Source organism: Gracilinanus agilis, chromosome 5, assembly GCF_016433145.1.
Source record: "Gracilinanus agilis isolate LMUSP501 chromosome 5, AgileGrace, whole genome shotgun sequence".
NCBI lineage: Eukaryota > Metazoa > Chordata > Mammalia > Didelphimorphia > Didelphidae > Gracilinanus > Gracilinanus agilis.
Genome location: NC_058134.1, coordinates 20,057,054 through 20,078,810, shown reverse-complemented (window position 1 = coordinate 20,078,810; position 21,757 = coordinate 20,057,054).

Genomic DNA, 21,757 nt, shown 5'->3' with positions numbered 1-21,757 from the left:
GTCCTAAGGAAGTCACTTAGCCTTTCCCAGTTTGGGTCCCTTATTTATGAAATAGGGAGAACAACAATGATCCCTTTTAGGGGTTGTTAAAATGCTTTGTAAACCTTAAAATGCTATATAAACATCAGTTAGCTATCAGCCTCCTTAAGCCTCAGTTGCCTTATATATAACATGGGGATAATTCCTATAGAAGGATCACGTTTTCAAATGTTATTTCATTTCATCCTCACAACTCTTCTAGGGACATGCTATTATTATCCATTTTGCATTTGAGGAAACTGAAGCAGATAGAGGTTAAATGACTTGCAGAAGGTCACACAGATACTACGTTTCTGAAGCTGGATTTGAACTCAGGTCTTCCTGACTCCAGGCTCATCACTATCCACTGTACCACCTAACTGCCATTTAGAGAACCTCAGAAGTCATCTACTCTAACTTCTTATTTTATAGATCGAGAATATGAGGTTCAGAGAGATAATGCAATTGCTCTGAGGGTTTTGCAAAAATTGAATGAATACTAACTGAGTATAAAATGTTTGGCAAACTTGAAAGCACCAGGTGAATGTCAATATTATTTTTATAGGCAAAGAAACAGAGACTTAGAGAGGAAAAGTCACTTGCTCTCCAGTAAGTAAGAGTGAAGTGGGGAGTGAAGAAGAAAGAATAAGGAGGAGGAGAAAGAAAGAAGACCCTCCCCAAAAAATAGAGGGAAAAGGTGGGAGAAGGGAAAGGAAGACAATAAGAAAGTCTCTGGTCAGTTAAGCACTCCCATATTTTGGTAGGGAAAAGGACACCTTCTGTACTGGGGGGGGTCATTTGATTCTGGCTTCCTTCTCCCTGCTTCTTTTCTTGCTGAGCAACAAGAAGAGGAATCTCTATTCCCTGGTTATACAAAGCCTTGGAGAGCAGTTCCTCGGAAGCAGCTTCACCTCCACGTGCTATAAATGCTCAACACAAACAAGAGCCTGAGCAAAGGTTGACACCACACCCAAGTACCAGTCACCTGACCAGAATGATTTTTCTTCACAGAGCTCACGTAGGCAGGATCAAGAGGTGTCCTGGGGTCACTCCAAGTGTTGCCCATCCCAAATTCACTTGAAGACCTTTGTTACTGGGAAGACGACTATTTCCAAGCCCATTACTCTTTGGTTGGTACTCATTATTAGTGTTTTTTGTTTTTGTTTTTGTTTTTTTTGCTGACATCAATGCTAAATCTATATCTCTTCTTTCCCTACCCATCACTCTCAGTTCTATCCTTTGCACCTAAGCAGAATAAGTTCAATTCTTTTTTCACATTACACTCTTAAAGATAGCTTTCTTGCCCCTTCTTCCATCTATTCCCCTCCCCACAGACATCGTTTTTTCTTCTCCTAGTTCAATATCCCTAGATCTTTCAATTAGTCTTCCTATGTCATGGTCCCCAGGGGTGGTCCATTCCAGAATCTCTCCAGTTTCCCAACATCCTTCTGAAAATGTAACACCTGAATCTCCTCCCCAAGGGGCACAATAGTGACCATACTGTGTACTGGCAATTCACTTACTTATTCTTGAGCAGAAAATACCTTATTTCCCTGACCTGAGCTCAAAAACCTGCTCTTCTCTGCCAATATATACCAGTGACTAAGTGATACATACTAAGTGACTAAATAATTAAGCATTATTACTATCATTACCTTACTAATTTTACTATTTCCTGTACATTCTTTCCTCAGTCTTACTCCCTAAAAAGAAACAGAGAGACCAACTCTTTCTACTTAGATAGATAAAACATCTATTAAACACTGACTGTGCCAAGCACTGTGCTAAGTGCTTGAGATGGTGATAAAAACAAACCAGAAAGTCTCTATTCTTAAGGAGCTTATTTTCTTCTTTTTTTTCTTGAGTCTACAGTTTTATTTAATTTTTTCTAGAATTTTAATTTTTAAATTTTAGAATATTTTTCTCTGTTTACATGATTTATGATTTCCCCCCACTTTTTCCTCTCCCCTCCCTGAGCTGAGAAGCAATTTCACTAGGTTATACCCGTATCATTGTTTAAAGCTTATTTCCATATTATCCATATTTGTAGTAAAGTGATCTTTTAACATCAAAACCTCAATCCTATCCCCATCAAACCATGTGATCAATCCTATGTTTTTCTTCTGCATTTCTGCTCCCACAGTTCTTTCTCTGGATGTGGAGAGCTTCTTTCTCCTAAGTTCCTCTGGATTGTCCTAGATCCTTGTGTTGCTGCTAGTAGCAAAGTCAGTTACATTTGATTGTGTTACAATGTATCAGTCTCTGTATATAATGTTTTCCTGGTTCTGCTCCTTTCACTCTGTATCAATTCCTGGAGGTCTTTCCAGTTCACATGGAACTCCTCCAGTTCTTTATTCATTTCAGCACAAAAGTATTCATTTCATCACCATCAGATACCACAATTTATTCAGCCATTCCCCAATCGAGGGACACCCCCTCATTTTCCAGTTTTTTGCTACCTCAAAGAGTGCAGCTATGAATATTTTTGTACAAGTATTAATAAGTATTAAGAGAGAGGGGAATAATGGTAGTTAACTAGAGTGAGTTAAGCTGGAAGTGACATGACTGGACTAGGGAGTCACCAAAAAGGAAAACGGTTTCAATGATTGTTCCAGGATCATAGGGGTCATCTATTTAGATTTAGAACCAGGGCTGTGCTGGAACCAGCTGGAACCAGGGAAAGCAGTTGTTAAATCTTGGGTGGGAGTTTTTATACCTCAAAAATCAGCAAATTGTTTTGTTGATTGTCTAGATTTAGAGAAGTATTGGAGAAAGTTTTATTAATGCAGATAGACTTAAAAATGTATTGCATGTGAATTTTTAAAATGAGAGCTAGATGTTAATTGCTTATCTGCATATTGGCTGGTCCAAACCCTTCAAACTGGGGGCCCAGGAAGTTAGATGTGCCTCACCCTAAGTCATAGATAGTTAAGTGGAAGATCTGGGTTCTGATTCCAAATATAGCATAGAAAATGAAGCTTCTCTGAGGACCTTCTCAATTATCCTCTTGGCTAAACAAGCAAGAGCGATCCTTTGGCTGCTCCTGATATCTGAATTAATTTTTTTGTGCATTCTTGTCCTGTGGTAAAAGCAGTATCTGCGGGGGAGGCTAGACTATTCTTTCAAAGGTAACGAAACTCTTAGAGACTTAATTAGCTCAGGGACTAAGACTCACTGGTAACCCGAGTATAAGAGCCAGCCCACAAGAGGCAGGCAAGCTATGCCTAACTGAATCAATGGTGTATACTTGCTGAATATCCTTTCTAGGCTATAGTTAAGAACACTTCCTTCTGTTAACTGTTAGATGTTCTATATGGTTCTCATTTCATTCTGAGTCTGGGCCCTCCCTAGTCTCTAATATATTGAGTTCCCTGCAGCCTATTGAGTCCCCACTGATTTCAGATTGCAGGGAATCAAACATTTGGGGCAGAAAGCAAATATGGTGACAATGGGCTCAAGAGCGAGCATTCGCCCTAGACGGAAAGCTATATTCAAACAAAGATAACAGCTGGCCCATTAGAGCCACTATTTACCACCAACGGCAGTGATGAAGCCACTTCAGACTGTGTGCATCAGTCTGGGCCAAAGAGATGACACAAAAATAGCTGCTTTCAGGGAACTTCGGCCATGGAATGCAAATGAGGAAGTCAATAAATACACTCTAATTAGGGAATTCATCTCCTGTTTCTGACTGTTATTACTCTTGGAGAAAGATGATTTCATTCAATGATCCTCCCGTCTTTGCAGCCCTGAGGGTGAGACAATCTCTTAGAAACACCACTCTCAAGCCCAGTGAGAAAGAGAGCACCCTACGCTTGATTAGGAATAATTCACATGTGAATTTACTTATGCAGGCAATAATCTTCATTATTTTCTTGGTGCGATGAAGACTGGGGAAATGTCTAGAGCCCAGTATATGGGGAGAACATCAAGGGTATGATGGCAGTGAGTTCCATTTTGGCTTCATCTCTTCTAAACCCAGGCTTCCGTGCCACACTGGGCTGCCATACGCCTGTAGCTCCAAAAAGCTGGCAGTAGCCAGACCCCTGGTAAAACTGTCTTGGCAGGTAGGGTAAACCAGGCAAAGGGGAATTGGCAGGTCTCAAACCCATTGGCAAGTTAGGGGGAGGTCTACCACAAGCACATGAAGATTACCCCCAGTGGACTGGATAGATGAGAATGATTTGTTCTAAGGGTCATGAAAATAGCTAAAGCAGGTGCCACAGAGCACCTAGTACTACGTTAGTCTTCAGAGATTCTGGGGTCACCCAGTGCATCTCAGGCCATCATTGGTCATGTTGACTTTTGTCTTACCACTGGATTTCAATGACTCTGGAAGGGAGAGTGAGGCTGATGACTTTATGCAACTCTGCCTCACTTTAATCCAATTCAAGAGCAAGCTACAAAGGACTTATGGCAAAAAGGCTATCCGACGCCATAAAAGGAACTGATGGAGCCTGAATGCAGTCTGAAGCATATCATTCCTCACTTTATTTCCTCCATGAATTTCTTTCTGTTGTAAGGGATCTGTGTCTTGTTTCACAACATGATAAATGTGGAAATATGTATTGCATGATAACACACATACAACCTATATCATATTACTTGATATGAGGGAGGGAGGGAAGAGGGAAGGAGAGAATGAAGATTGCCAAATGTCATAAAATGATTACTAAAAATTGTACTGACATGTAATCTAGGAAAAAAAAAAAGAAAAAAGAGCAAGTCAAGACATCACCCTATGATGTCATTTGTCCTCTTGGAAAGGAAGGATGAACAACAACATTGGGTTGGTATGCACCCACAGGAACCCTCTTTAGCTCTCATTTATGTATTTTCTTCCCCTTTAGAGTATAAGCTCATTGAGGGAAAGGACAGCATCAGAGGTTGTCTCATGTGATTTGCAGTTGGGTCCTGTCTGGCTTGGGAACCTAATCCCAAGAAGGGATCTGAATAAAGATGTTGCATCCTTCTGATTCATCCTCAGTGTCCTGTATCTGATGCTTCCAGCTCTAGGGAAAACTGTCCAGTAGTGCCTTTTTGATAACCTAATACTCCCATTGTAGCTAGTCCTATCACTCCGAATGGCTTATAGGAACTCTGACTGGGAATAACTCCTCACTACTTGGAGAATTTTCTGTAAGGAAAGATGATTTCTCAGGGCTTCTCAGTTGGAGCTGTGATGGGGAAGTTTTTAAAAGCAATCTCTTGACTAATTTAATTTCAGAAAAGAATCAGGTGCTACTGCTAAACCTTCTGGAAGGAAGCTTCATAGAAAATCCTTAGATTACTATAAAAACCTTATTGCCAACCAGCCCCTAAAAATTAATTTCTCTTTAAGTCTGGGCTTTAAAAGGATTCTTTTCTTGTCCTTTTGTACATCTTGGAAGAAATGGAAAGTGTTCTGGACTTGGATCAGAGGACTTGGGTTCAAAGCCTGACTCTGACCCATACTACCTGTACAATCTTGGGAAAGTTACTTCTTCAGTTCCCCTCATTTGTAAAATGAGGAAGTTTCATTAGAACTCCACTAAGGTTCCTTCCTGTCAAAAATCTGTTGTCTTAGTATTCCAGGTTCATGAAAACCAGGAATTTGAGGTTAGGAGCATTTCCAATAGCACTTTTGAGACAGAAAGGGATAAACCACTACTATATTATCCTATTTGCAGAAGAATACCAAATTTCCCTTGAAAACCAAGACTTGATTAGAATTACAGAGCCCTGAAAAAAGAGAGAAATCATAAGATATCTATATCATGTTAGATTCTGGCCTTCCATAAAAGAGTTCCTTCATAGTAATTGCAATGATGATGATGATGGTGATGGTAGTACTACTAATAATAAGGCATCCATTAGCATAGTAGATATATATCATCTGTGTAACTCTGGCCAAGTCATTTAACTGCTAACTGCCTCCGTTTCCTAATATGCAAAATATAGGGAATAATAGCACTTTCCTCCCAGGGATGTTGTAAGGTCAGATGAGATAGTACTTGGCACATAATATGTACTATATAAATGTGCCATTCTCTTATTCTAATAACAGTAATAGCTAGTATTTATATAGTATTCTAAGGCTTACAAAGTGCTTTATTAATATTATTTTATATTTACAATGACCCTAGGAGGTGGTCCTTTTTAATAGATGAGAAAACAAAGGCACCTAGAGGTTAAGTGACTGGTCTAGGGCCATATATAGAGAGTAAATGTAAATCAGTCTGGATTTTAACTCAGTCTTCCCATCTCCATGCCCAGGACTCTAGCCACTGTGCCATCTGAGTAAAGGAGATTTTTTTAAAAAATCCTTTGCCTTCTTTCTTAGAATTGATACTAAGTATAGATTCTTTTATTTTTAAATCCTTACCTTCCATTTTAGAATCAATACTATGTATTGGTTCCAAGGCAGAAAAGTGGCAAAGGCTAGGTAATGGGCGTTAAGTGACTTGTCCAGGGTCACACAGCTGGGAAGTGTCTGAGGCCACATTTGAACCTAGGACCTCCCGTCTCTAGACCTAGCTCTCAATTCACTGAGCCACTCAGCTGCCTTCCTAAGTATAGATTCTAAGGCAGAAGAGCAGTAAGGGCTAGGCAATGAGGATTAAGTAGGAGAGGGGAGGGAGGAGCTAAATAAAATAGAAATAAATACAACTATTTCTAAAAGAAAAAAAAAAGATGTGTGTGCATGACATATCTATGTTGATCATACTTAACTGAGTAGTAACAAAACTCCATTTGTTGATGACTTCTGCACTTCCTTTTTCCTTCTGTGAATTATTTGTAAAAGGATTTTATTTGAAGTGTATTTTGTGTGTATCTGTCACTACCCATTAAGTTGCCCTCATGAGACCTATCCCTTGTAACAGATATGTACAGTCCCACACAACAAATGCACACATGAGCCATGTCTGAGGATGCTAATCTCCTGCTGCGTTTTCGGGTCCCTCCTCTCTCTCAGGAGGTGGGAGCATCTGTTTCATCATGCATCTCTGCATCTTCTTCTTCCTCATTCTTCATCACCAACAGACAATTCCCCCTTGTTTGGGGCTTCAAGCAGAGTACTGAGATCTTTTAGCATCATTTGTCATCTGGCACAGTTCAAAGTATAAAAGCATTTTATCAGAGAACATAGCAAATGGAAGGACAAGAGAGGACCCTCACAATGGTCTTCTCTCCCAGAATCCTTACACTGAAGGGTTGCTTCATTTCTTCCCTTTTGTATCATCAGAGGTCTGTACCTCTATATGCAGTGCCTGGCACATAGTAAGTGTGTAATAAATATTCACTGAATGAATGAATGAATGCATGCATGCATGAGTTAGCACACTACTAGGAGGGAGGACTCATTGGCAGACAACACTCATGAGCAGAAAATATGTGTAGAAGATCACACATGGAGGGAACGTGAGTTGATGGGATGCCTGCTTAGAAAGTCACATACAGGTAAGGGTTCATTTGTCCCCAGACACACTTGTGGACAGAATAATTCATGTCTCTACTGGAGAAATACCACTCCTGTGCCACTCTCTGCTAGGGGCAGTGCTCCCTGAGTGGCTCTTGACAGATCTTTGCAAAGGTACTTACTTTTATTGTGAAGTTTAGTTACTAATAATAGCTCACACTCATCTGTTTGTCTCTAGGTGTTCAGCTCCCGTGGGCTATCAGTTGCTCTCTGCTCTTTTAATTTGCAAACAGAGGGGAGTCAGGCAGACAACAGAAACCCCAAATCTTAGTGACAGGCTGTTTTCTGGCTGCTGTTTCAAGTTGCTTGCTCCTATCAACTCTCTGAGTTGGTTTTAGAAAGTTCTTTGTAGTTCTGGTTGAATCCCTGATTGCCAGCCTCCTTCCACTCAAACCATATTAGAGACCCTACCTGAGAAAAAGACAAAGAGGTTTTCAAGAAGGCTGCCCCCACAATGCTTCCTGGTGCCATGCAAATCCATCTGGGAGGAAGAGCAAAAGAGCTCAAGGAAGCTGTCAAGATGTTAAATTCTGTTGTAAGCAGTTTGTTGTCTATATATCCACTTGGTTGTTTAAGGCTTGTCAGTATCTCCTAGAGTCCTAGACCCATTTGGGGTTTACCTTGGCAAAGACACTGGAGTGGGTTGCCATTTCCTTCTCTGGTTCATTTTACAGATAAAGAAACTGAGGTAAACAGGGTTAATGACTTGCCCAGATCACATTTTGTTAGTAAATGCCTGAGACTGAATAAGAAGTTGTGTTTTCCTGACCCCAGGACCAGTGCTCTATCCACTGTGCCACCTAGCTGCCCTACACCCCTTTATCCAAGTATATAGCAAACAAAAATTGGAGATGTATAAATTGGATTATGTCAGAAAATACACGAAGAGAATGACTTCTTTCCCTGGGAATGAGATACTTTAGCTCAACCAAAAGAAAGGTCTCAATCCTACCCAGGGGGAAGTTCCCCAAAGTCTAGATGAAATCTAGAAATACAATACTCAACTTTCCTGCTATTTTTTGCCTTCCAAATTATTTTCTCTCTAATAATAATAATGACAGAGGCTATTATTTTTTCCATGAACGTCTCCCTGAAGAGTCAAGAATAGCACCTATTGTATAACAAAGTAGGAATGAAGAAGAATGCTCTCCCTTGCTCTGAGCCCCTCATCTAGGCTTAGGGTCAATCATCGTTCTCTTCAATATTGGAAGTTTTGAAGTTTTGAACCCTCCCTAGAAGTTTTGAAATTGTACACTCAAAGGGTAAATCTCTAGCAGAAATGGAGCAGCATCCTTCCTCCTTAGAACTGCTGAGAAAGCCACTTGAGTAGATAATAGATGTTCTAAAAGTGGTCAAGGATGATCTAAATTCAGCCTAAAGATTTTGGGAGGATGAAAACCTGTTTTAAGACCTGTGATCTCAGAAGTGGCAATCTGTCAAAAGCAGACTAGAGCAAAGAATATAGATTGTAAAGAAAGAGGGGAAGAGAAAACTGAGACAATCCACAAATATCCCCAAACCAACTCAGACACAATGTAAGAAAACACTATCTATTCGGGGACCAATGGGGAAGAGTAGAAACTAGAATGAGTGCTCTTTCAAGGCATTGAGTAGAAAAAGAAAAACAGAAGTGAATGTATTATAGAATTAAGCTCTTTGAAGGCAGGGATAATTTCATTTTCATCTTCATGTCCCTAGCGTCTAGCTCAATGCAGTGCTTAATATTTATCGATTGATTGTTGTTTAATGTAAGATATCAAGGAATATGTCCCAGAATTATTGAATTAAACATTTTTATGAAAACAAAAAAGATTCACATGAAATTACTAAGGGGCATTCGAAACTTTGAATCTCTAATATCACTATCATTGGAATTTGGAATTATCGTGATAATATAACAGAGGGGCAGCTAGTTGGCTCAGAGGATAGAGAGCCAGGTCCTGAGATGGTAAGATTTGGGTTCAAATCTGGCCCCAGACACTTCCTAGTTGTGTGACCCGGGGCGAGTCACTTAAACCCCCATTAGCTAGCTCTTACCACTCTTCTGCCTTGGAACCAATAATTGATTCGAAGACAGAAGATAATTTTTAATTAAAAAAAAAGATAATATATATAGGGGGATGGAATCAAAATGGCAGAGAGGGTAGGGACCCATCTGATTTCTACCAAATTACTCTCCAAAAAGGATTGAAATAATGGCTCAAAATGAACTGAAGTAGCATAACCCACAAAAAGACAAAGTGAAGTAATTTTTCAGCCTAAAGCAACTTAGGCCAGCACAGGGGTACAGGTGGAGCAAAGCCTTCCAGGGCAAGCCCCACCAAGGCAACAAGTACAACTGAAGCAGCAGATAAGGCTTCTGGAACTCTCAGGAACAGATGGTAAGGGGAAAAGGTTGGATAACTACTCAGAAGGAGATTATAGGAGTCCTTTTTATAAAGATTAAATTTAAGAGACTGGTCCATAGAATTAGTAATTTTATTAAATCAAAGTACTAGAAGAAAAGATAGAAAAATAGGAGAAAGATATATATTTATCTTACTGATACATTAGCTTGCTAAATCGATGGCCACTATCAGTATTAATGTTTTTGATTTTGAAGGATAAATTTACAATATCTATTAGCCCTAATACCAATGCATACCCCAAACCTTTAGACTATGGAACCTGTCATTGATTGTTAAGTATTATGGGACTTTAACTAATTTTTTTCTCTTCTATTTGGTTTTGGATTTTTTGGTTTTTTTCTGAGAATTGATTCATGTACCTCATAACTCAGCCATATGTCCTGGGGTGATTCTAGTGTTAATCAACACTCTCCTAAGAGGGGATTGTATAATTATCCTAAAATCCAAGGTTTAAGATATTTAAAGTAATTATAGGAAAAGAAAATCACCAACACCCTAAATCAAGAAAAGTAGATCTTCTGGAGAAGATGCCATAAGGATGCCTACAGAAACCATACACAACATCAAAAGATCCAGAGTGAACTCTGGGATATAATGAACTGAATTGAAGGGGGTTGAACCTATCATTTATTCTGAATATAACTCTTATGCCAAAGGGGAGTGCCCCTAATTGGCTTTTTGTCAATGTGTCTATCAATCATTTTTTGTTTTCTTTCTCCTTTTTATTTTCTTTCCCTCTTGTTCTACAAATTTTTGTAATTCCCCCTATGTAAGATGCAATATTTTATATACCTCTAGTAAGAAAATCTTTAGAGGTATAAGCTACATATGTGGAGTGATTCACTGGGGAGACCAGGCACATTAATCTCCCAGAAACCCCAAATGAGGAGATTTAATATGCTGATCTCCCAAAGAATCAAAGGGGGGATTGTGATAAGGGAATTTATTCTTTTCCCCTTTTCGACTATGGGTATCTGGTGTGAGTTTTAACTTGGGCCAAAAGTGAAGATTGGATAAATTTAGTCGCAAGGGCAGAATAACAGCCAGAAAAATGGAGCAAAGCAGCCAAGAATATCGCAAGACAACAGAGCAATTTCCCAGGCACTTCCCCCTCAGGCTAGAATTTGAGCTATCAGTAGTCTTGGGTATAATTGAATTAGCTTTGGGAGGTGACACTCAGAGCTCCCAACCTATAGGCCATCATATCTTGGAAGAACTGAAAGTCACAGAAACTCACACAAAAAAAATTAAGGATAGCATCGAGGAAGGATTGAATTTTAAGAGGGTATCCTAACCTCTAGGAGAACAGAGCCTACCTTTAAAAAGGCTAGGAGAATGAGAAAACATTAAAAAAAACACCTGACTATAGAGAATTTTTATGGAGACAAAGAACAAGGCACAGACACAGACAGGGACAGTGAAAGCAAAGCAAACACATGCAAAGCCCAAAAGAAAAATATGAATTGGACTCAGATTCTGGAAGAGCTCAAAAAGGATTTCAAAAACCAATTAAGAGAGGCAGAAGAAAACTGAGGAAGAGATGAAAGCAATGCAAGAAGAAAGGGGCCAAATGAAAAAAAGAAGACTCAAAAGCTGACAGAAGAAAATCAATCCTTAAAAATTAGAATGGGGGGGAGGGGTGCTGGGTAACTCTGTGGATTTAGAGCCAGGCCTAGAGACGGGAAGTCCTAGGTTCAAATCTGGCCTTAGACACTTCCTAGTTATGTAACTCTGGGCAAGTCACTTAACCCCCATTGTCTAGCCTTTACCACTCTTCTGCCTTAGAACCAATACACAATACTGATTCTAAGGTGGAAGGTAAGGTTTTTTTTTTAATTAGAATTGGGCAACTAGAGGCTAATGACTTCATGAGACATTAAGAAACAATAAAGCAAATTGAAAAGAATTAAAAAAAAACAGAAGAAAACATGAAATATCTCATTGAAAAAACAACTGACTAGGAAAATAGATCTATGAGAGACAATTTAAGAATTATTGCGCTACCTGAAAGGCATGATAAAAAAAAAATCCTGAACATCATAATACAAGAAATTATCAAAGAAAATTGCCCAGATAGAAATTGAAAAAAATCCGCAGGTCACCTCCAGAAAGAAATCCTCAAATGACAACTTCCAGCAATATAATAGCTAAATTCAAGAGCCCCCAAGTCAAGAAGAAAATACTGTAAACAAGAAAGAAACAATTCAAATACCATGAAGCTACAATCAAGATCACACAAGACTTAGTGGATTCCACATTAAAGATCACACAGACTGAATTCTTCCCTCTCTGCTGGCTCTCTTCCATTTCTCTTTATTTATTTATTTATTTGAACCATTTTATTTAATTAATTAATTTAGAGTATTTTCCCATGGTTATATGATTCATGTTCTTTCCTCCTCTCTCCTCCTCCCATAGCCAATGGCAATTCAACTGGGTTTTACAAGTATCATTGATCAAGACTTATTTCCATATTATTAATATTTGCACTAGGATGATCATTTAGAGTCTACATCCTCAATCATATCCCCATTGAACCATGTGATTAAGGAAATGTCTTTCTTCTGTGTTTCTACTCCCCCATTTCTTTCTCTGGATGTGGATAGCATTCTTTCTCATAAATCCCTCGGAATTGTCCTAGAATAGATCATTGCATTGCTGCTAGTAGAGAAGTCCATTACATTCTATTGTACCACAGTGTATCCATCTCTGTGTACAAAGTTCTCCCAGTTCTGCTCCTTTCGCTTTGCATCAATTCCTAGAGGGCTTTCCAGTTCACATGGAATTCCTCCAGTTCACTATTTCTTTTTAGCACAATAGTATTCCATCACCAACAGATACCACAATTTGTTCAGCCATTCCCCAGTCAATGGACACCCCCTCATTTTCCAGTTTTTTACCACCACAAAGAATGCAGCTATGAATATTTTTGTACACATATTTTTATTGTTATCTCTTTGAGGTACAAACCCAAAAGTGGTATGGCTGAATCAAAGGGCAGGCAGTCATTTAAACTCCTTTGGGCATAATTCCAAATTGCCTTCTAGAATGGTTGGATCAATTCACAACTCCACCAGCAATGCATTAGTGTCCCAATTTTGCCACATCCCCTCCAACATTTATTACTTTCCTTTGCTGTCATATTAGCCAATCTACTAGGTGTGAGGTGGTACCTCAGAGTTGTTTTGATTTGCATTTCTCTAATTATAAGAGATTTAGAACACTTTTTTCATGTGCTTATTGATAGTTTTCATTTTTTTCCCTAAAAACTGCCTATTCATTTCCCTTGCTCATTTATCAGTTGGGGAATGGCATGGGTTTTTTTTTGTACAATTGATTTAGTTCCTTATAAATTTGAGAAATTAGACTTATGTCAGAGATTTTTGTTATAAAGATTTTTTCAAGTTTGTTGCTTCCCTTCCAATTTTGGTTGCATTGGTTTTGTTTGTACCAAAACTTTTTAATTTAATGTAATCAAAATTATTCATTTTACATTTTGTAATATTCTCTGTTTCTTGCTTGGTCTTAAATGCTTTCCTTTCCCATAGATCTGACAGGTATACTATTCTATGTTCACCTAATTTACTTATAGTTTCCTTCTTTATATTTAAGTTGTTCACCCATTCTGAATTTATCTTAGTGTAGGGTGTGAGATGTTGATCTAGACCTAATCTCTCCCATACTGTTTTCCAATTTTCCCACTAGTTTTTATCAAATGCTCCCATTTCTATTTAAACATACTTACAGTTTATCAATTCTGAAAAATAAAAATAAAAAGCCTTCCTACAACCTTTCTGCTCCATCCAGGTTGTATCCCATCTTTTTCACTGTCAAGACTCAGTATCATATTGTTTAAGTTTAAGTCAGGAGTCAGGAAAATCTTGAATGCTTACTAGCTGAGTGGCCTTGAGTAAATCATTTAATCCTTCTAGATCTCAGTGTCTTCATATTTTCACTGAGAGGCATTGGGCTCTAGGTTCACTTACTGCTCTGGATCTGTGATCTTACCTTTCACCCCACATTTTATAAAAAAACTTATCTCCACCAGATGCCTCTATTTCTTCTCCCAATCTCTTTTTAACTCCTTGCCATGGAGCTTCTCTCCCTATCTCTCTACTTTGACTACAGTTTTGATGGTCTCCATAGGTGCTGTCTCCACCATTAGAAGGGGAACTCCTTGAAAGGAGGACTTTCTGTTTGTATCCCTAATGCTTAGTGAACACTTTGTTCCTTCATTCATTCTCTCATCTCTAATCCAACAACATTATTCCCATTTTACAGATGAGGAAGCCAAGAGTTAGAGATTAAGCAACTTGCTCAAGATCTGGGCCTTGCACATGGTAGGTATTTAATAAACACTTATTAAATTAAACATTATTCACCTTCATTCTGGACTTACTTATACTCACTAGATGGTTGGGTTGATGATAGCAGCATGGAGGGAAGACTCCAGTTCCTCAAGAAGCTTTTATAGTACTACAGAATGGCTAAGACTCCATTGATTCTGTTTGCTGGTGAGCTTTTTTTCCAGCTGGAACCAACGGACCATAGAGAGGCTGGAGCCAGACTCCACTGCCCTGTGCCCTGGCAGAGAACAGGAAGTCCAGCCTATCTCTTGGCTTGATAAAAATTGTTCAGAAGTCAATAATCAACACAAATATATAATAATGAAATCGCTTCTTCCACTGAAGTCTTATTTTCCTGCCTTACCATGGTCTGGCAGTGACCTTGGATTGCTGAAGTGTAAGCCCTGCCAGGTGAATTTGTAGAGAGTATGTGGGCAATAATAGCCTCTCATAGCCCAGCATAAGTCAAACCCAGGCTCCAGCTTTGGAGGGAGTGCTCAGCTACAGGACATCCCAGGTCCTGCAGTCAGGAAGACCTGAGTTTGAATCTTCTCTCAAATGGTTTACATTGGAAATCCAGGGTTGGTGTGAAAATGTGCAGGACCCTTTGCGTCCTTAAAAAAAAAAAAAGTATGTGAATTCTAGCTGCTGTCATCACCATAATCATCATTATTATTATATTGTTGGAATATAATTGGGGGTTGGAAAAGGGAAAATCCAAGGTGACTCTGAGGCTACCTGCTTCCCTGCCTCCTCCCCCAAAACCTCCAACCCTTACCTTCCATCTTAGAATACTGTGTATTGGCTCCAAGGCAGAAGAGGGGTAAAGGCTAGGCAGTGAGGGTAAGTGACTTGCCCAGGGTCACCTAGCTAGGAAGTGGCTGGGGGCAGATTTGAACCAAAACCTCCCACCTTGAGTCCTGGCTCTCAATCCACTGAGCCACCCAGCTGCCCACAGGTGCTTTAAGCAGCTTCCCCAGAGTCCTGCAGATCTGTCTGAAGTGGTTGCAAGATAAGAGTCAATGACCCTTCTGCTGTAACCCCCCCACCCTTAATTAGAGTTTAAAGGTCTTATAACTGGCTTTTACGGATAGAGCATTTATACATTGGTAACAACTGATTGTGGTGATATGATAAATGTCCTTATACATTCTGGGAACATTGATAATCCACAGGGTGTGCTATCCCATAGCTACTCTACAGCAATACTCTTACATAACTGAAATACATTTGGAATCTGGCCAAGGGTTTGGTCAGCCAGTCCATGAGGGCAATTTTGAACCTGCTCATCTACCAAAACAATCCAGTCTCACTGCTCAGGGAGGTTTAACCCATGAGCTTCCTCAATGAGTCAGCCTTGGGCTCTCAGAGTCCAGCCCTGCCTGATGGGGCAGAAGACTGATTTTTCACAAATCTCTCCTTGTTTCCCTCTTCTGTGGAAGCAGGACCAGAGCCAGGGTTCATCCTGCCTTCTCCATGGGCTCTCATCTCGCTGCCCCCAAAGGCTGCCTAGAAATTCCCCAACATTTGCTTCTTTCTGTTTGAGGTTTGCCCAGATCCCAAGGTCTAGGCACTCCATGGTGGGGAGAAGAGAAAGAAAAACAGAGACATAGACACAGAGTGGCAGAGAATACACACACAAACACACGTGTGTATGAACACACATCTATGTGTATGTAAATCTAGATCTATAAATCTCTATATTTATCTCTCTATCTAGTTCCATTGTGTCCCACTCTTCATGACCCCAATTGGGTTTTCTCAGCAAAGACACTGGAATGTCCCTTATATATAGATTGGATAAGATGTGTGTGTGTGTGTGTGTGTGTGTGTGTGTGTGTGTGTGTGCAAATGATAGCTTGAGGGCCAGTCCCAGCTACTACTTGTTTCTGTATAGCAGTGATTCCCAAAGTGGGTGCTAGTGCCCCCTGGTGGATGCTGCAGCGATCCAGGGAAGCGGTGATGGCCACAGGTGCATTTATCTTTCCTATTAATTGCTATTAAAATAAAAAAAAATAATTTCTAGGGGGCTAAGTAATATAGGCCAAAAAAGTTTGGGAACCCCTGCTATATAGCCTTGGGAACTTGGAATGGTCTTCCATGATTAAATAAAGCTTTATTATGCTTATATATGTATATGAATATATATGAAAAACACATTCTTAGTCCAAGGATCCTACAGAGACAGGCAGCTTGGTTCTCAGTTGTCCACTGAGACTCCTTCCAACTCTCACATTCTGTGACTCTGTAATTTGACTTTTTTAGAAATTTCGCCTGTTAGATCTAGTTCCCATTCATGCCCAACTTCATGCTCATTATTTCCATGACACTATTTACCAAACTGGAAAGGCTCTGTATATGGGGCCAATGAATGGCTATAAATTCATTGTTCAAAGATCAACTTCTCTAACTCTGAAGAGGTTCATCCTCAAGTAATGATTTTTTTTTTTTTTACTCTTTACACTCCATCTAAGAATGAATATTGTATATGGGTTCCAAGGCAGAAATGCGGTAAGGGCTAGGCACTCAGGGTTAAGTGACTTGCCCAGGGTCACACATTTAAACCCTGGATTTCCCATCTCCAGGCCTGCTGCTATAACCACTGAACCACCTGCTATAACCACTGAACCACCACTGAAATAATGACTTTTTTGTTGTTGTAGGAAATTCCAGAAATGACTATTGACCTCCCTGACCTCCTTCAAGTTCCAACTAAAATCCCATCTTCTATAGGAAGTCTTTCTGTGACTCAACCTTAAAATCCTTTCCTTTCTCTTTATAATCTTTATGACTATAAAGCTTTATTTCCATTTGATCCTCTGTTGACTCTTAATTTTCTAGCCTTAAGTTCCTGAAGCCCTCAGCCTCTCCCAAACAATTAATTGTAAATTTGTAAACAAACAGTAAAGCTCACATAGAGTGTCCCCTCTAAAAGGGCCCTTCTTTTAGTCTCTCTGTCAATTGTGCATGCAATCCTTTTGTAATATAAATATATGTAGTAATACAGTCTATAATATGTAATGTGTGTGTATCCCTCTCTATATGTGTGTCCATTTGGATTTTCACCAATTTTGGTTAAAAAAGAGATATGATTATACCCATCCTTATCTTTGGTGCTGAGATGGAACATTTACGGGCAGACTTAAACCAAGGTGGCCCAATAACGGAGGTAGGAAATACCTTCCCTTCTCTAAGTATCAGATAAGAGATGCCTGTCTCAGGATGGTACAGGACAGTGTGCCACTAGGAATGGAGTTAGATGAAGCCAACAATTCACCACTTCTCCTGAGTTCTGGCCAGGGTTCATCTCCCTGACATCAGAATGGGCATGAGTCTGACCTGAAACCCTGAGAATCTTGCTTTTGAGTCATTGGCAAAGACAGTTGGTAATATGCTGTATTACCTGCAAAATCTTCTATGCCACGAGACTCCCTTGCTAGCTTTAGGGTTGGCCTCTGCAGAACTGCCCACAAGGCAGGAAAAATGCCCAGTAATTTTCCAGGTTATTTTTTTTTCTTCACAGAAAGAAAATGATTTACATCAATATGTTAAGGCTCTGTGATTCCATTGGCCTGGGAACTCTTTTCCAGATCTTGGTTTGGGGTTTTTTGTTTTACTGGATGTGTGATTTCATCAACTTTCTCTGTCAATGCAGATAAGCACCTGCCCTGTGATTTATAGTCTGAGAAAGCTGCCAGGTACACTGAGATGTTTGGTGGCTGGTCCAGGGTTACACAGTCAGTAGGTGTGAAAGGTAGGACTTGATCCCAGGTTCTCCAGATTCCCAGAACAGCTCCTCTTCTTTTTCTTCCTTCCTTCCTTCCTTCCTTCCTTCCTTCCTTCCTTCCTTCCTTCCTTCCTTCCTTCCTTCCTTTTTCTTTCTTTCTTTCTTTCTTTCTTTCTTTCTTTCTTTCTTTCTTTCTTTCTTTCTTTCTTTCTTTCTTTCTTTCTTTCTTCCTTAGAATTAATACTAAGTATTGGTTCCAAGATAGAAGAGGGCTAAGAGCTAGGCAATCAGGGTTTCCTAGCAATTCAGCTAGGAAATGTCTTCGGCTATATTTGAATCCAGATCCTTTATTTCTAAGAGTACTCTTCTCCTCTTGTGCTGATTTTTAAATATTTATATGATGATGTTAATAGAGCACTTTCATAGCCCTTTAAGGTTAGCAAAGCACTTTTCACATGTTATTTCATTTGATCCTTACAACATCACTGAGAGGGAGGTGCTGGGATTATCCTCATTTTACAGATAAAAAGACTGGGTTTTAGAGAGGTGAGTCACATGTCTGCAACAAGATTAGAACTCAGGATTTCTTGATTCCAATTCCAGTATCCACTGTGCCATCTAGCTGTCCCTAGTCCTCTCTAGGTATACATGTTCTATTCCACGATAGAAAAAAAGCTCTTCTAGGGGAGAGACTTCCATTTTTGGGTCTGCCTGCCAGGGCCCAGGATAGGGTGGATGTCTGATTAATCCTAATTGATTGATTACATGCATTTCTGCAGTAAAAACACACACATGTACACACACGTGCACCCATACACAAATGAAAGCTGAATTCCTTTTATAGGTGCTAGGGTTGGGAGGGACTAGTTGAACCACTTGATTCAATGATTTCATTTGACAGATAAGGAAACTGAGATGCAGAGAATTCAATTGACTTAGCCCAGATCACATGGCCAGACAATAGCAAGGTTCACGTGCTACATCCAGATCCAGCTCTTTCTTCCTCCGCTGTTCTTCCTCCACCAATAGGCAGATACAGGAGGGACTGAACTTTGGAGCTTGGCAAGGTCAGTCTTTGGTCTAGGAACATGTAGTTCTTTTTTTTTTTTAACCCTTACCTTCTGGCAAGGGCTAGGCAATCAGAGTTAAGTGACTTGCCCAGGGTCACACAACTAGAAAGTATCTGAGGTGAGATTTGAACCTAGGACCTCCCTTCTCTAGGTTTGGCTCTTAATTCACCAAGCCACAGAGCTGTCCCTTCTTCTTCTGTAAAATGGGGAGGTTGGACTAGCCAGCCTCAAAGTCTGTGATTGTTGCTCTAGCTCTGTGACTCTATGACACCAGAGTGATAGCTCTTAATCATGGAAAAGGAGGAGAAATCCTCCCTACCTGATCTTACTATTGAGTCCCATTTTCAAACCCATGTTTAAGAATGAAGCCAGATAAGAGTTTCCATTGCAAGGTGCTCACCAGTGAAGGTGTTATCAGGTCTTGTGCTGTTTAAGGAGTGGTTGGTGTTTAGATGATTTGTATACTGAGAGGGAATTTAAAATAGACATTGCAATCTTTGACTCTCATGGTAGCCAGCCAGAAAATGGGAGGAATAAGTAACAGTCATTTTTATATTGCATCTTTGCATGCTGGGGGAATGGCATGGGGGCACTCAAGGGAAGGGGTCATCAGTTAGTCAATACCTAATTGATCTGCTATGTGCCAGCCACTGTGCTGAATGCCAAACCCCAAACAAGACCTGGAAGGCCAATAGAATCATAAGACATAAATAATTTCTTTCTGTGTAGAAAAAAAAATAACCTGGAATATTACTAGGCATTCTTTGTGCCTGGTGGATAGTTCTACAACTAGGCAGTCCTATATAGAAAGAAAGACAAAAGTCCATCCCTGCTCTCAAGGAGAGGTTAATAAGGTTAATAGGGAAGGTAAATAACTATGGAAAGGTCATATAAATTGGAGATAATCCACAGAAGGAAGACATTAGTATAAAGAGGAATCGGGAAAGGCTTCTTGTAGAAAGGGGGATTTTAGATGGGACCTGAAGGAAGCCTGGAAAGCCAGAAGACAGAGTAGGAAGGCAGAGAATTCCATGCATGGAGGACAGGTAGTGAAAATACCTGGGGTCAAGAGATGGAACAACAAGGAGGCCAGTATGCCTGGATCACAGAGCTCTCTCAAAGAAGATCAGTGATATCATGGGGCAATGCCTGACTTGTGCAGAAATCAGACTGAAGTGAGGCAGAATTGCCCAAAGACGTCGGTCTCACTCTTTCTTCTAGAGTCACTGAAGCCCAATAAATGGCAAGACCAGTTAGGATGACTAGTGTCCCTTTGTGGTCGCCAAAAATGTAAGATTTAAATCAATATCAGTAACTCCAAGTATTATATTTATAAAGTTTATTAATAATCACTTGAAGTAGAAAGAAAATAAACTAAAAGAAATAGAAGTTCAAACCTAATTTTCTAACAAAAAGTAAACCCACATGAGTAACTTCTCTTGCCCACTTCTGCCGGCTGTGACCAATGGAAAGAGAGTGAGAGGCGAGGCTACACAAAACTTATATCCTTCCTACATTAGCACATCATGTAAGAAGGAACATGGAATGCTGGGAATTGTAGTTCTAGGGTTCAAATTATAATTACACACTAGTGATGGCCCAGGATACAGCGGATGGCCTTGGCATCTCCACTATCTGGCCAAACTCTAGGCACTCCACAGCGCCTGCTTCAGCAGCCTTCAAGGCCAGTTGGAACAAATGGTCCCCATCTGCCCATTCTCCCAGGGGGAGTCTTCCCAAGCTTGAATTGCAGAATGCATAGTCAGTGTAAGGCGTAAGAGTGTAAGTGTATGAGTCAGTGGGTTTGGATGCTGAGGGTCACAGCTCAACACAGGTAACGAGGAAAACAAATATTTCATTTAGAAACATTTTTCAAACTTCCGTGGAGTTGGCATCTTGAAGTGCAATTTCAAATTTTACATTTGAGAATTGATAAATGGAAGAGTGGATGAGCATCTCTTTTTAACTAAATACATCTGCTGTCATGAGAGGTAGCTTTGGATAGTACCCAGAGGACCATTCTTGGAGTCAGATGGGTTCAAATCCCATCCCTGACACATGACTAGCTGTGTGATCTTAGAGACTCTGAGAAGTTATAGGAGAGTGAAAATCTGCAAGGGCGAAGAGAGTTTACACGTCAGGAGTTCCCTGCATTGATGAAAACCCAAGAATGGACAAAATTTTAAAGGAAAAAACAACACATTTATTATTACATCCTAGCAAAGTTTTTTCTTCCGTAGGTTAAATACTCCAAGTCCTGCCGATAGATCCTCAATGGAATGGACTCCAGCCCTCTCACAATCCCCATATCTCTTTGCCAAGAAAGGCGGTTCAATGGAAAGTCTATTCCTTTTGGTCTTGGGTTTAAATCCAGTTCTACCACTCACAACCTATGTGACTTTGAACAAGTCACCTGACCTCTTGGGGACCTGCAGAAGGAAAGGGGTGAACTCCATGCCCTTTCAGGTTTGTTTCAACTCTTCACCCAGTATTTTTTTCCAGACCTTTTTGGGTGATAAGATTCAGAAGGGATGCCATTGCATTCTTCGGTTATCTCTAAGCAAACTATGGAAGCTATACTAAGGTGGAATTTAGGGGGTTGTTGGCAAACACTTTTTCTTGTCCCGATTTTCACATTCCTTATTCAGAGTTTACTTTCTTGAAATCATCATCGCTGGAAGCACAAAGGAGATTAAGAGAGGATGCCTGAATTTTAGCCCTGGCTTTGC